The 16,018-nt window shown below is 38.6% G+C and overlaps 1 long non-coding RNA gene across 3 annotated transcripts; it reads left to right on the top strand.

Annotated features, from left to right (window-relative positions):
- The first annotated feature begins 7,192 nt into the window (after positions 1-7,192).
- On the top strand, positions 7,193-14,925 carry LOC129350286 (uncharacterized). Of its 3 annotated transcripts, XR_008603631.1 has the most exons (4): positions 7,193-7,316; positions 9,924-10,024; positions 11,870-11,970; positions 13,573-14,925. It is a non-coding gene; the product is annotated as an uncharacterized LOC129350286 (long non-coding RNA). The 3 variants fall into 3 exon arrangements; XR_008603629.1 differs by having other exon boundaries at positions 11,870-14,925; XR_008603630.1 differs by lacking the exons at positions 7,193-7,316; positions 9,924-10,024 and adding an exon at positions 10,065-10,889 and having other exon boundaries at positions 11,870-14,925.
- The last annotated feature ends 1,093 nt before the right edge of the window (positions 14,926-16,018 follow it).

Genomic DNA, 16,018 nt, shown 5'->3' with positions numbered 1-16,018 from the left:
ATGCGATGCTCATTCTGCCTGGGCTCCCTCACACTGCTAGCCAGCTAGCAAGCAAGCAAGCCATTGGAGCAACCTGTAATTACATTTCTAATTGCAGAATAATTACGACTCCCTGTGTAGCTCGTTAAGTCATTTGTCACCAGAGCCTCTAATGTGGCGTACAACAACTCCCTAATTACAAAGACTGAAAAACTTCATGGTGGGGAGCATTTCACAACTTGTGGACCGAGTTTTGTCTGATATATATGTCATCAATTCGCCGCCTGATTATTATTATTATTATTATTATTATTATCATTATTATTATAATTATTGTTATTATAAGCTATTATGCTTGTGTAATTGCTTTGTCCACTGGGGATGCCAATAGAGAAAGCAGAGAAATTCTGATTGCAAACTTCTGCTCACAACATGTGAGGTTAAATTTCCACAGTGTTAGAGATCTGGCCTTCTTTCACCTTTTGAAACACAGCAAGTTCAAGTTATGTCTCCCTCTAGAGAACAGTGAAAGTCTAATGTATGCTTTTATTACCAGCAGGCAATAGATTACTGTAATGTTCTCCCATCTGGTCTGCCAAAATAAATAAATAAATAAATAAAAGACAGTAGGTCAGGTTTATACCTCTACAACTCAGAATTCTGTTGTAGTAGTAGTAGTAGTAGTTTTAGCAAAATATTTCTTTACATTTTCCTTGTCCCATTAGCTGTCACATGACTCATTTTTAAGTAACTGCTCTGCCTTTATGAACTGCTCCACAGTAACATACAGGAGGTGCAGCAGGACGGACTGCAGATGCATTTCTTGAATGACAGGAACAAAACATAAACAAGACAAGTTTTGCTGCCACAGTTTTTCATCTTTTGGTAGTGCTACAGTCCCCTTGAGCCCTTGTGACACACCACACAGTATCTGCACAGATGAAACTGACTTTAGCTCTCTGTTAAGCTCCTGGCATGACAGCAGACAGGCCAAAGCACTGCCTGTTTCTTGAGGATGCAAAAATTTATCTCTCAGCCGTTCTGCGGTTGAACAGTACTTTATGCTGCGTGATATTTGGAGTTTATTTCATTGTAAAGCTCAGTCAGTTGTAGGACATTAATGTTGCAGATGTTGGTTTTGTTGCTGCTACAGCTTCTCTGGCATAGTTGGTGTGAAATTATATACTCTTGATTGCTCATTCAAGGCAGCAAATGTGACAGCTCTATAAACAGTGCAGATTTTATTAATTTATTTATTTGTATTTTATTTGAAAGGGACATACATATATATATATATATATATATATATATATATATATATATATATATATATATATATATATATATAAAAGATAAACTGAAAACAGTACACATTAATCAGAAAATCCACACACACGCTGCTGCCCCACAGTGTCCCATTACCACAATATTAAGCTTAATAGTGTTTCCTCCAAACTCATCAATAACCTAATAAATTGTGCAAACACTCATTAACAGAGCAATGCACACCCACAATCACTAGGCTGCTATTAGCATATTTTATCCCTTCCTCAGCTTTTCGATACACATCGTCCGATGTAGAAAAGAGGCTAAATGCAGGGGGGGCCAATCACTGCAGCGTTTGTCTTTCCAGCAAGCCAGCGTTTTCTCTCCAATATTAAAATGTGCTATTACCATTCACTTAATTCTAGCCCCCTTGACAAAATTCAGCCAGATTTGTCGTCAGCTGTGAAGGACCATCTGTGTGTGTCAGCAATGTGTCAGCGCAGTTCGGGTCTGTCAGAGCTACAAATGCACAGCTGGATATAATGAACTACAAATCTGCATCAAGCCCCTGGCACTGTTTCACCATCACACACCTGCTCCAGCTGCACCTAAAGTACCTGCCCAGAGCGTAGCACTACCCCCCCAAAAAAAGACTAATTTCATTACCATCTGCTTAGGAGAAAAGCATACACTTTATTTAAATATGGCTGAATTAGAGACTGAACTGCTTTCAAATGGGAGGCTTTGACAGTGTGTGTAGGAGCGCAAGTGTACCCAATCCTGAGTGTGTTTTCTGTGCATACTTGTGCCTGCTTGTATGTGGGTGGTTGCACGTGTCTCGCAATAAGGTTGTTTTCTTTTCTTGGCTTCATTTTCAACTACTTAACCTTTGCTTGAGAAAATTCTTTAGAGACTGATGATCCTTTTCCTTTTCCTCAGAGTGCATGAAGCATAAAAACAGAAAAAAGCAACATCACGCAATAAATCAAAGATGAGAAAAAACAGAGAACAGAGATCAAAGTGAAGTGATAAAAATGAGTTGCCTTTGGACCTGTTGAGGCAGACGGAGGCTGCCTTTACCTTTACTAAGTGAGGATGAATTAGACCACCGTGGAGGAGAGAGCAAAGCTTGGCTCCCTGCCTGTGGGTTGATGGAAGAGAGCTATGAACTCTGGGAAATGAGGGTCTAAATAGGCTGTAGATCACCGAGCCCACTGGCTCTGTCTCTATCAGACACAGCCTCTCTCTCGCTCAGACTCAAACACCCAGGCACGCTCTAACGCTCCCACCACACATAGTCAATATCTAGATTAATCTCTGAGGGTGGAATCAATCAACAGACCCGCTGGCATCTCAGGGAGCCCTGGAGGCTTGATGGTCCTGCTGAAAGAGAGTGATATGTCCAGGTGCTTTAGAGAGATCTCAGCAGAAATCTCTTCCCCTCCATCTTTCCACATGAAGATGACAGGGTGTTTCATAGAGATATTGTTACCCTCACTGGCACACTGATGAACGATCTGTGGAGAAAATGTGGGCGGGATGGGAGTTAATGGGTTCATTTTCTCTGTTCTTGACCATTAGTTCTAATTTTCTTTTTTTATCCTTTTTTGCAGTTAACACTCTTGCAGTCCTACACCGTAAGCTTTCAAATTGGCTCATAGCACTACAAAATAACAGTCTGATATGTCTTTTTCCTTCTTATACTATCACCATAATGGGCCCAGTTGTACTATTGCTTATTTCCATATCTTTACTTTTCCTGGGACACACTGCTTTTGCCTTTAACGATAATACTACATGCAACATTAGCCATGAAGTAAATATTTAAGACACCTTTTGCAAAATTCAACAAGTCAGCTGGAAATATTTTAAAAACCAACAATACAACACAAGTGTTGTGGTGTACATACATGCAGTGTGTCACAGCCACAAATGTGCGGAGTCACGAGGAAACCATGTGACACTGCATTGTCAACATGTTGCACACGTTTTGTGTCACTTGGTCGATGCACATTTGCAATTTTTTCATAGGCGGCGACCAGGCGAGGAGGAGAAAACATCATCGTGTCAGTCAGCAGCCTGTGATGAGTCGACTTTTATGTTAAGGATTATCCCTCTCAGTCTGACACAGCCAGACTGTTCTCTTATGCTGTCACAAGCTTTGGCTTGTTAGAATTTTTTTTTTTTAAACCAATCACAGTTTACTTGGATGTAGCAACGCCCTAGATTCAGCAACATTCCCCTCAAAACATTCATGGAGGAATTATTCTGATGGAATATTTGCACTCAAGGAGGTGAGTAAGACGTCTGACTCACCTTAAAAACTAGCAGTGCTGCCTCACTGCACAAAATTCTAAATTTTCATTGTGGTACGTTGGTCACCTACAAATTGTTGTTGTGTCTCATAGTGAAGGGAATTTTGAAAATGATAGCACATAAATCTCCTCTTATTTTGCTAATTTCAGCCTCCTCATCTCCTCCAGCTGGACACAAAAGGCATCTCACTTCCTAAAACTGTATCTCCAGAAATGATTATCCAGGATCAAGGAGGCCTGCTGGAGGAGCTATGAGCAAGGATGCACAGGTAAATTTCCGATGTATGATTGATGAAATCTTTTCCACAACTGTGACAAAATCCCACATGTAATATTTAATTGACTTTGTATTAAAACAAAACAAGGATGTCTCATTTTATTAAATGCCCTTTAACTCGACTCCTCGTGTCATCCTTGTGCCCTTTGCTCACATCTCTAGTAGGAGGGACCAAGACAGGAGGAGAGGAATCAAGGAAAGGAATTGAGGGGGTACATAGCAGAAGGGCTAGAAGAAAGCCTCTTGAGATGCGAGGCCAATGGCAACTTTATACTCACAATCTACATCCGGTAAGCCAGACCGCATCATTGCTGATGAGAGGAGGCATCTGCAGCTACCATGTAGAGAGGAAAGAGCAGTTTTTACAATGGAGGAGCTCAGAGTTGCCAAGACTGGTCAAACTGCATCAAGTCAGGAGTCAAGAGCATCCTCCTTCGTTTCTTCAACAATCACATGGTTTTGCACCAGGAATCCAATGGGAAGTCTGATGGGGGAACAGTTAAGACAACCTGAACAGTGGTGCGATGGCATATGGGTGCTCTGTTCACTGTGCACCCAGTCGCAGTATGGTGATCATGCATGTGTTTTTGGTCAGAACAACACAACCGTTGCTCTCCACTCACCATTGCCACGTTGCCATTTTGACACTTTGCCTGTCACAGATGAGGCTTGACAGGCTTTGGGGTTTGCAGGGAGTGTTAAAAATCCCCACCCAAGGAGACAACTTTGGTCTGCATGTTGGCCGATATAAAATCAGTTAGGGTTTTAGATTTTTATGAGCACAGCCTAAAATCATGAATAACAAGTGACAAAATTACCGACAAATCAGTGCTTGCTGGCTAAATGAATAGCTCTCTTTTATCTAAAACAGCCTTTAATGAAGAACTCATTGTTGAGTGAAAAATGTGACATTAATCCTGCACTGTCATGGTTATGAATGCTGTGCAAAAATGAAAAGCATGACAGTTAACGAAGTGGGCTGAACAGTCAATACTTTCTCTTTATCTTCTCTCTCTGCGGCTTTTTTTTTTTATCGTAATATCAAAACATTACGTTTCTCCAGACTTCATACACCTAACTGTTACTTTTAATGGGGTCTACTGGTTTATCTGAGGTGTCTGGGAAGGATAAAATGATTCAACTATCAATTACCCATTATTTTGTCAGCTGTGTTCCATAAAAGTGGATCTGAAACACCTACTGGTGAGCCTCACTTGCAGTCAGAGTGCAATGTTTTGACCAAGCTGTCCTCAAGATTGAGTGCTTCTATTTGGATGAAACAATCAAGAAGAGGTTTTGGTTTAGCTAGAGAGGAGAGAGTCTCAGAGGAGCTCTTCATCATCCCCTACAGCCACTTTCACAGGTTAATGATTCAAGAAAATACACTCAGCTCTGTCTTACCGAGGATCTGGAGGTTGCAGTTTACAGTTTATTTTAAAATGGATGACTGGAGATAAAAAACATTGGCAAAGTCAGTATTTGTGCATACGCTCACGTACATTATTGCAGGATAGTGAGGATCACTGGAATAACCTTTGTTCAAGTAGCTTATACAGAGCAGCAAATGGAAACATTAGAACTCCACAGCCAGTTGTTAACAACCTCTTTCTGCAGAATAAATTTCCACTGAGTGACCATGGTATGGAGAGTAAATGTGGACTGATTTTAGAGGTTAAGTGCTGAGAAGTGAGCTTTGTTAACGCATCCCTTACAGTAATTACAGGCAATACAAAGAAAGCCCCTTTCTGGAGCTGTGAGGCCTTTAGGCACATAAACGCAGCATAAGTTAGTGATTGATTATCTAAATCCCACAACATAACTCTTTCTATATGGAGAGATCACAGTCAAAAGCAAAAGCAGCTGATAATTTTGTGTAGTGAACCATGAGGACGCTTTGATCCATGCATATTTGATTCATGCACCAACAGCCACTACCATTTAAATGATGCTCTGCATTATCATTAATGTCAAGCTGTATCCTCTCTTGTCTTCCCTCATCTTTGATATTTATCAAGCCATCTTTCATGCTGATGGAAGCCCATTAGCCGCAGATGCTTTCAGGTTGATGTGCTGTCTTAATTGGACACAGCTCATGATATAAATAACTGTCCTTGACCCACGTGTCTTGCCTTGTCAGGGTTAGAGATGCTCTCTGGTAGGGATGTGCTGTGAGGAATGAAAAATAAACACTATGGACGGATAGCAATGCCAAGAACGTAAGACTATTCTAATGACAGATCTGGAAGATTTTGTAAAATGCCAATCTATACTTCATGTAAGGCAATGCAACAGTGGCTTTAAATCAGTGAAACATGCAGGAGGTTGTGTCATGGCCTGGCATGTACGGCTACTTCTGGAGCTGGATCACTGATCTTTATTTATGATGGAACAGATGATGGCAGCAGCAGCAGCAGCAGCAGCAGGAGGAGGAATTCAGCAGAGATAGAGAAATTTATTCAGAATATGTACAAAGCATTTTCCCTTGATCATGTTGTTGCTGAAAAAATGACTGTATAAAATAGCAAAATATATATGTATGTGTAAATAGTATGCAATAAAAGCTTTTCAATAGTTTCTTTTAACATCTTACTAGTATTTTACAGAATTTCCATATATTGATAAGTTACAGATATTAACAATTAAAATCACTCTAAAAGTAAAGTAATAATTTACATGTTCACTGTAAAAAAAAAAAAAAAAGTCAAAACTTTAAATAGCATCCACATCAAAAATCTGCATTTTGACAAATGGTGATTCATTTGTTGACATTTTACCATAAAAATATTATTTCATTTGCATTTAAATCAGATTTAATTAATAATGTAATATAATTTTACAAACATTTGATGTTATTTGAAAGAATCAGATAAATATCTAACAAAATCATAGAAACAAAAACGGTTGTAATTGTTTTTGACCAAAAAACCCCAAAACAAAACAAAACTTAAACTACTCACAATGTCCACATCAATATCTGAATCATTACAAAAAGTAATTTGTTCTTTCAGAATGGTAAGTGGCCCGTGTACGGTCCGTGTATTTATCTGGCAATTGGATATTCCGTTCTGAAACGGGTATTGAAAAACAAAAAACGAGTGGTTATTTGTTCTTCGTTTTAAAATACAAAAATTAAAATTGAAATACAAGGCGTTTTTCCTTTTCATGATCAAAAAGGGATGTACGAAATTTTAAAAATGCTTTGATTTTCATTTTATATTTAGAATAACAAAAAATAAAATCAATAAAAGAAACGAAAAAAGGTCTTTTTTTTTTTAAATTTTTTGAGACCGGAAGTGGTCATCAGCAAGTGTGGAGCCAAACGACAACAAGATTCTCAGAGGGTGGAGCCAGAGAACAGCGATTGGTCAGACCAAAGATAGAAGACAGCGCGCTAGCGTATCTAGTCTATGTATACCTATGGTCTGTACGTCTGGTAGCATCTCCGGCTGCTGTTGATCTTGTTTTTGGAGTAAAACACGGTAAGAAGATAAATACTTCTAACTAGGAGCGTTGTTTTGTTGTACATTAAGTCAGCGACTTGTGAAGAGTTGTGTTTTGTCGTGTTTGAGCAGTTGGTCCGGACGCGTTAGCTAGCTAAGGGGCTAAGTTAGCTAGCGGGCTAATTAACGCAGGTGACTAGGGTTGCCACCTTTCAGAAATGAAAATAAAGGACACCCACCACGGCTGCCGAGGCCACAGTTCAGTGAAGTTGTAAAGATATTCACAGATTCAGACTTCCAGCATCAACAACTCAGATAAATGTTGTCAAAACATAAACGATGCCTCTTTCCCATCATTGTAAGGTAGACAATGTGCTACAAGCCCAGTTTTATCAAAAGTAGCTGTCTTTCAAGTTGCAGGAATAACATTGGTGTCAACAGGAGCCAGTTAAAGGCTGCAGTGATTTTGGTGACAAAATCAGAGTGAAGTTACTGAATATCTGTCTCTCTTCACTGTTGCAGCGGTTTTACAATTTGCAAATGGTCCCTGTGCACTCCATAGACACCAAGGTTATTTGTGCAGCTTGAAAGACAGCTACTTTTGATTAAACTTGGCATGTAGCACATTGTCCACCTTACAACGATGGGAAAGAGGCATCGTTTATGTTTTGACAACGTATATCTAATGAGTTATTGATGTCAGAAGTCTGAATCTGTGAATATCTTTCCAACTTTACTGAACTCGGGGTCACTACCACCCAAGGAGTGGTATATTTAATTTTGAAAAAAGCATTTAGCCATACATAATGCTTTAAGTGCTTTATTAACACAATACTAAGAATTTTGTATTGTTTTATTATCACAGGTTCTGTCTGAAAATAAGTGGCATCATTTTAAACAGTGAAACCAAACTAATGAAATGTAATGAGCAACCAGTGGGCAATACTGGATTCTACAAAAACATTAACAACTGAATGCAAAATACTGTACAAAGAAATTCTCTGCAGACAGTTGTTTTTCATCTAAATCTTATCTTAATACAGTTAATGTATTGACATATTTATGTGTATGCATGTATTTATTGTTTTATTTCGTACTGTTAACATATCAGAGTGCTGAATGAGTTTTTCTTAAGATAGGCAAATCCATTTATTGAGTACATATAGGCTATTTAATAAATGTTTATTAAAAACTATAAAAGCATTTAAAAAATAATAAACAACTTAGGCATTTATTGTCACTAAAATACTGTAGAGTCTGTGGCCAAATCAGTAGGATTATAAGCATCCTCTGGTAAATTCACAACCATATACTGATGTCCCTTACCATATCAGCTTCAGGAGATGATTGGGGATGAAAAACTGTGACCTGCTGGTTGGGTTCTCTCTGTTCTCATGGTTCTTACATGTTGGTCTCCTGATGCTGCCTTACTTCAGCCAGTCCTTGAGCAACAGAAAACACAGTTTGTCTCGTACCCACTGCGAGGGGTTCCAGTCTTCCCAATCACGTCTGCAATTTTGAAAATGTTCGTGCTTCTTTGAACATGGTGGAGTTTCGCTTGTAGACATTTTTAGATGCGCGGGTGCAGCACCGTCTGTAACCAGGTAACCAGAGACAGGACCGGGCAGGACTGGGCACGCAGAGAACTCTGAGATCTATCCGCTGGACCTCGCGGGTCCTTGCTACGTAGATCCTGCGTGGAAGAAATTGGCTGCCCTTAATATTTCCTGTGTTTTATTTTGTTCATTAGACAGTTTTGATGAGTGTGTGACAGACGTGTATGGAGCATTTATGAAAATACGGAACAATTTGCGTCCCGTATTGATTCAACACGGGACACAACAATTAATTGTCAAATAAAGGACGATTCCGTATTTTAAGGGACGGGTGGCAACCCTACAGGTGGCTAACTTATGTCTGAACACCTGTGTTAGTTGCTGCAGCAGCTGTCTCATTATTAGAATGAACTTCTCAACCTGTATTTCTCTGCTGTGTATTTTAGCTTTTAAAAAAGTTATTTTACTTTAAGGTTAACTGAAACCCGTTCAGCTGCACTGAAGTTTATCATTCAGCTGGTTTGAATTAAACCACGCTTAACTTAACATTGCGCAACATTACCTCTCTGAATCTCCATAATTTCATTAAATTCCTTCTCTCTTCCACTGCTCAAGTTCAATCCAGTATATAAAATGACATTAATAGTGAATAAACTAACAACCAGCCATTGTATATATTTATTATTGCATGTATTTGTAGTAAAACATGAGCTGAAACATCCTACTTTTGGATCTAGAACTGCACAAGCCATTCATTTTCAGTCACCTGACGAGTTAAACTCCCCTTTTTATGTGAGGTTGAAGCAGAAAGTCTGAGTTAACAAAGAAAGTTGTTTATAATTTGTGATACCTGTTATCTCTGACTGAGGCTTTAGTTTTTGTTGAGCCGATTTACATGTAGAAACTTTGTTCAGGAAGATTTCTCAGTAGCTCAGAGGACAGGCTGCTTTTTACACAACCTTGTAAGAGAATGTCTGTCAATGCTTTCAGCAGAATTTAGAAACACAACACTTCCTAAACAGATATTTTGAGGCTGTGAGGTTGAACGTTTGAGAGTATATCAGTGTGTTTGTGGTCTTTCTGTTTCTAGGTGGAAGCTGAATTAGCGAGGATGACTCCTGCTCCTGTCATCTCTAAGCTCCTCATACATCTTTACCTGCACATGAGGAAAATCACTCCTGTAGAATGCAGGTATGTTTGTCATTATTATAAAAAGATGTTGCCTGGTGACTTGTCAGAAACCCATTATACAGAGTCAGCTAAAATAATGTTTACATACATCAGGAAAAGAAAAACTTACATAAATATTTCAATACCAAATTTATTCAGACATCAAAAGATTAATAAAAGTTATCTTTGGCCTCTACAATTACAAGAGGTGCTCAAAGTGGTGGCCACTGGCTTCCAGACATTTCTGTTGTGTTGTAGACGTCACTTGTTGATGCTCCATTCATGAGGGTAGCGCCATCTGTTGGGAAAACATCGTACAACAGGACACAGAGTTGTCATGATTTGATCAAACTTAGAAAGAGGTATCTATATGTGTAGAAGTACTTATACAAATGAAATATTTATAAAAGTTTTTCTTTTCCTGATGTGTGTACATTATTTTGGTTGACTGAACTCAATGAGAACAAAACTGTCATTTAATTGTTGCTCTGAAAGCTTCTTTAGTGAAAACCAGCTGGTGTTCTGCTTTGAAACAAACTGCTGTTGAGGTCTGTGTTTTTAGGTTTAACCCCACAGTTTCTGAATGAACTGATAGTTGTTTTTTCCTGATCAATGTGGACGTTATAATTGATGGTAACATTTACTGATCATATAATCAGCATGACAATATAACAGTATAACATTCTGACCACCTGACTAATACTGTGTTGGTCCCTTTATGCTGCTAAAACTCCTCTGACCCAGTGGTTCATCAGAACCTCTGGGGATGTCCTGTGGATTCTGTGGATCCTGTGGGTTGCAGGGTGGGTCCTATCTAGACCAGGCTGATCCTGGACCATCCCACAGATGCTCCATCAGATGTGGATGTGGGGAGTGTGGAACCCAGGTGAACAGCTTAGCTCTGTCATGTTCCTCGGACCACTCCTGAGCAGTTTAGTTTGTCCTGCTGAGGGTGGCAGCTGGCATCAAGGACTGCTGTTGCCATGGAGACTAGGGGGTTGTTTGTCCTGCAGTGTTTAGGTGGTGGTACATGTCAAACATCCACATGAATGTCAAGGTTTCCCAGCAGAACGTTGCATTAGAACAAGATGATGGATGTTGTTCTCTTCAGCTGTCAGTGGTCAGAATGTTGTGGCTGATCGGTGGATCTGTCTGCCTTTACTCTGACATCCAGAGTTATACAAAAGTGTAGTATGTGTGCAGTGCAGAAGAGATTTACTTTATTGGATGCAGTTTTTTTTTTTTTTTAAAGGGAGAGCATTTTTTTATCCACCTGAAGAAGACCTAATCTTTCCCTTCAAAGGATAGTTAATTATTACTATGGCTTCTATAGTGGTCCCATCAGAGAAAATCATAGCCATATACAGATTTTTATTAATTCCAGGGCTAGTTCAGTAAAGATTATAATAATAACTACATCAGATAATTCTTGGTCGCAGTTGGAATTTTGCAGCCTGAGAGATGGTTGAGAAGGTTTGCAGTTCTTGTTTTAGCAAAATATGTTATAATAGAAGATCTTTATTGTCATTGTACATGAAATTATCTGCAAACCAGCAAAGTGTATCAGTCTGAGGTATTTAAAAATAAATAAGTAAAGAAAAATGCTTCTAAAGCCAATAATAAACAGAATATTTTGAGGGAATATTCTAAAAAGGAAAGAAAAGCTCCATTCTCACTCCTCTCAGGATAAACTGTCATTAAAATTTACTTTAAATTTAGCTTCAACACAAGATAAAAACATTTACTTTCATTACTGATATTGTCAAGTTTTAATAAAGTTCATGCTACTTTTATAAAATGATGAAAGTGAATCAATTGTATTTCTGTGATCTGTGTTTGATTTCTGTCTTTTCTCCTGTCATCCAGATGTTCAGAGGGAGATGATGCCACATCTGGTCCAGCTGATGGAAGGTCTTGAAGTTCTCTGACTGGCCTCGACTGAAGATGGTCGTCTCACTGGATTTAAGGTTCAGATGCTCAGTAACAAACTCCACCAATGTGCCAACAGGGAAGCTTTAGGTTTATTAAATGTTGCTATGAAGGTATTGCTGTTTTTCTTTGTGAATGCAATGTGCTCCAACTGAAAGTTGAATTAGAACTTAGAAGTAAATCCTTCCATCTGAAAGGATTTAGTTGCATTAATAACCTCATAACATTCTAATTTTTATTCCAGTCTTAGTTGGAAATAGAATCTCTGTATTGATTCAGGTAAAAACTGAACTTCACAGCATGATGGAGCAAAACACCCAGATGAAAACTGTGATGGTGTTGGATTGTCAGACCGTAATGTTGCAGCTCAAAGCAGCTTTTCTAGCTCAGTTCATTCTGACATTCAGCTATGAATCAACACAGCAGATGGTGATCCATGCTGTGGAAGTCTCACATCTCCTGATTTAATGGAGCTGCTTTGCACTTTTTACACTGTTTATTCACCAACACTTTATTTAATAAAAGTCCTATCTAGTTTTTATGAGGAAAGTGATGTTTTAATTTCTCTGTGAATAACTGCAGTCTAATGAACAGCTGGAGTTGTAACATCTGTCCTGATATTGATCATGAAGTATTGATCAGAATACTTATGGTCAGCAGTCATCCCTGAAGTTTTACATTGAAATCTTTACTTGTGTTGTGAACTTTGGTAAGAAGCAGAAACGTTAGCGTTGCCATGGATACATGAGTGTTAAATTCTGTCCATGTTTCCATTTTGGGAAATGCAGTCCAGTTCCAGAATGTGGAGGAATTTAGTCTCAATCACAGACAACAAATATTATCTGAAAGTCGAGTTATTGTTGTTTATCAGCACAATACAAAAATATTCATGTTAGACATATTCCAGTTAAGACTCTAGAATATTATGATTTATGTAAATTTACCTCAATAATATGAATGTTCAGGTTAAGATTGTACAGTGATATTTATTATGTAAGTTTAGCTGATTAAACAAATGACTCTGCACTAAAATATTACTTAAATTTACATCATTATTATAGTATTTAGGGTCAGACCCTACAGTATTGCGATTAAGAAATCAAATATTTTATAAAATGTAAATACACTGAACTCATTTGGATATATTTAAGTGAGACTCTACAATATTATTTTACACAAATCTATCTAAATCAAAATTTTAATAATTTTCACGCCAAACATTTACTGGACTGATTTAAATATTAAAATCACTCCTTTCTAATCCTCTGCTGTACGTTGAAACCTGAGGCCTTAAATAGAAACACACAAGTATCTGATTGAAGGAACTTCTGCAGAGTCCTGGTTCCAGAACATGATGATAGAATTATAGACAAACTTTAACAAAAGCTGACTGAGAGTTTACAGGTTTTTGTTAGATTTCTTCAGTAATTTAATGAGAGTTATCAGCAAAAATCAAGTGTTCATTTGATGAACTTCATTTCCTAAAACATCCAGAATTGGAGCTCATATCTTTGGCAGCTGTAAAGTTTCTGCTCCTTCAAAGTTCACAACACAATGAATTAATTCCTAAAACACTCTCAATGCTGGAGAGTGTTTGTGATGCTGAAGCAGTGACCAGTTTTTCTGTTTCTTCTCTGGAGATGCACAATGAGGGACGTCTGCAGAGACTGAGAAAGAGTCTCACCACATCCTGACATGAGGAAAAAGACTTTATTGAAGACTACAGTGAGAAAAACTATCAGACAGCAGACGGCTGCATTCAAGGTGAGCTCTGAACATTTGATCTGGAACAGGAATTCAATAACGGCAGCATGAGCTTCATTTCAGTCTGTAGCTGCTGAATTCATGGATGAATCATCTGGCACTAGAGAGGAAGACCATCAAACATCCACATCAGCTGATGGAGGTCCAAGAGTCTCACCAAACAACCAACCTACAGAGTGAAGACCTCGAATCTGATTGGACGGCCTCCTGTTCAGCCACGTGTGAACAAATGCCTCTAAGCTGATTTGTTTTCTAAAATAAGTCTAGTTTGAGTCCTAATCTATGCCTGTGTGTTTGCTTCTTTACACTGCTGTTAACAGTTAAGGCTGTTAGATTGTTCCAGATAAGACGAGTACAAAATTCTTCAGAGCTGTTCTACCACGAGCCTGACAGGAAGAACTCCAACAGCTATGGAATGTTCCTGTGTTCCTACAGTAGTGAATTTTAGGTGGAATATACCATTGAACTCAACTTTTAGGTCTACATTGGAGGATTTTAGGTGGAATTTTCGTCCAAACCTCTTTTAGTCTACATTTAAGGATGTTTAGGATGGTATATTCTTCCAAACCAACTTCTCAGGTCTACATTTCAGGTGGAATATTCCTCCATACTAACTTTTTTGGTCTACATTGAAGGATTTTTTCTAAACCACCCTTTCGGGTCTATATTTGGGGTTTTAGGTGGAATATTCCTTTTAACCAGCCCCTCAGGTCTCTTTGAGGATTTTGGATGGAATACTCGGTTAAACCAACATTTTAGGTGCATGTCCAAGGATTTTTGGTGGAATGTTCCTATAAGGTGGATGTTTGAGGACCTTGTAGGTGGAATACTTCCTGAAACCAACCTTTTAGGTCAACATTCAAAGATTTAAGGTGGAATATTCCTTTAAACCAACCTAAATTTCATGTTTTGATCATTATCAAGTGAGAAACCTCAATCCAGATTCCTCATAATGACATTTGAGATTTATGCTGCTGTTATTTGTTTAGTCCAGACTAAATGACAGAAATCCACAACTGTAATTTTATTTCAGGACTCCGTTATTAAATGTCAAAACAATCCATGTGACTCTAAAAACTCAACAGCTGTACAAACTCTAAGATTAAACTCTCCACAAGGATTCAAAATAAGTTGGACTTCTACATGAGAGCTTTAATTATTCTTCGTCTACTTCCTGAAAATTTTGGTCAATAAAAAAGACAAAAACTAATATTTTCAGTTGAACTAAAGACAGACTTTGTGATTTTTCTGCTTACATGTTGTGTTGTTGTAAACTTCCTCTTTCAAATAAATAGCGGCCTAACCCCCTGGAAACCAGCATTTGTCCTGTTTTTGTGTTGCTCCTCGGCGAGCCCAGACAGCCGGGTCATAATGTTTTTTGAGCAACACACCATACTATGACGTTTTTACAATGATGGTTCTACTATGGAACCAGTTTGACATGTTCAGGTGTTCTTTGTGTGAAAACTCAGAGATTTCAGGTATCAGAAGGTGGTTTTCAACTTTCTTTGTTAACTTTCTGCCTCAACTTTAAACTAAATTTCCTTCACTAACCCAGTCCTCTGGACTTCCAGTAAGCTGTGTTCCTATTGGCTGTCCAGGTGGCTGCTTGGTGTTATCAGGAACACCTGAGCAGCTTGGTGTTATCAGGAACACCTGAGCAGCTCAGTGTCTTCCTGCTTTATTTAGCTGCAGCCAAACATTTCCTCTGCTTCACTTCACCACTGAACCGGGTTTGACTCTGTTGCTTTAGTTTGTTTTTTTAGGCATTGGCTTGCAGCTTCCAGCAGTAAAATCGTCTTTAATGTGTTTCTTGGTGTGTTTTAGGGCTTTGTACTGGATAGTTGTCTTGGTAAATGTGGTTCTTTAGCCACAGTTAGCACATGGTGCTAATGTGTGCAGTGATTAGTGGATTTGCTCCAGCTGAGTTGTGTCTTTATCTTGGCTGCACTGAGTCTTTAGAGGTTTTTGGTCAGATACATTCTGTATTCTTGTTTGAGAACCAGCGTTGGTTGTCCAGAAGGTAAGAGTTCCTGTCCTGATTCTCTGTTCTCAGAGGTTCTCTGGTAGGCTGCAGGAGACTTTAGCGTTTGGGTTGTGCTAGTTTGGTTTTTGTACTGTTTCATTTGGACGACTATTTTGAGGCCCCTCCATGTGGTTTAGTAAGGTTTTCTACAACAGTTCTACAAAGCAACCTGCAGGAGAAGAGACTTTGAGAGTTTTTAGGAAGTTCTGGAGAGCAGACTTTAGAGCAGCAGAAACATTTGTCAGCAGTTTGAGCAGGAGAAGGTGAGCTTCAGAGTAGAAATGAGACGGAAACCT

Source organism: Amphiprion ocellaris, chromosome 13, assembly GCF_022539595.1.
Source record: "Amphiprion ocellaris isolate individual 3 ecotype Okinawa chromosome 13, ASM2253959v1, whole genome shotgun sequence".
In the NCBI taxonomy this organism is placed as follows: Eukaryota; Metazoa; Chordata; class Actinopteri; family Pomacentridae; genus Amphiprion; species Amphiprion ocellaris.
This window is presented reverse-complemented; position numbering and strand designations above follow the sequence as displayed.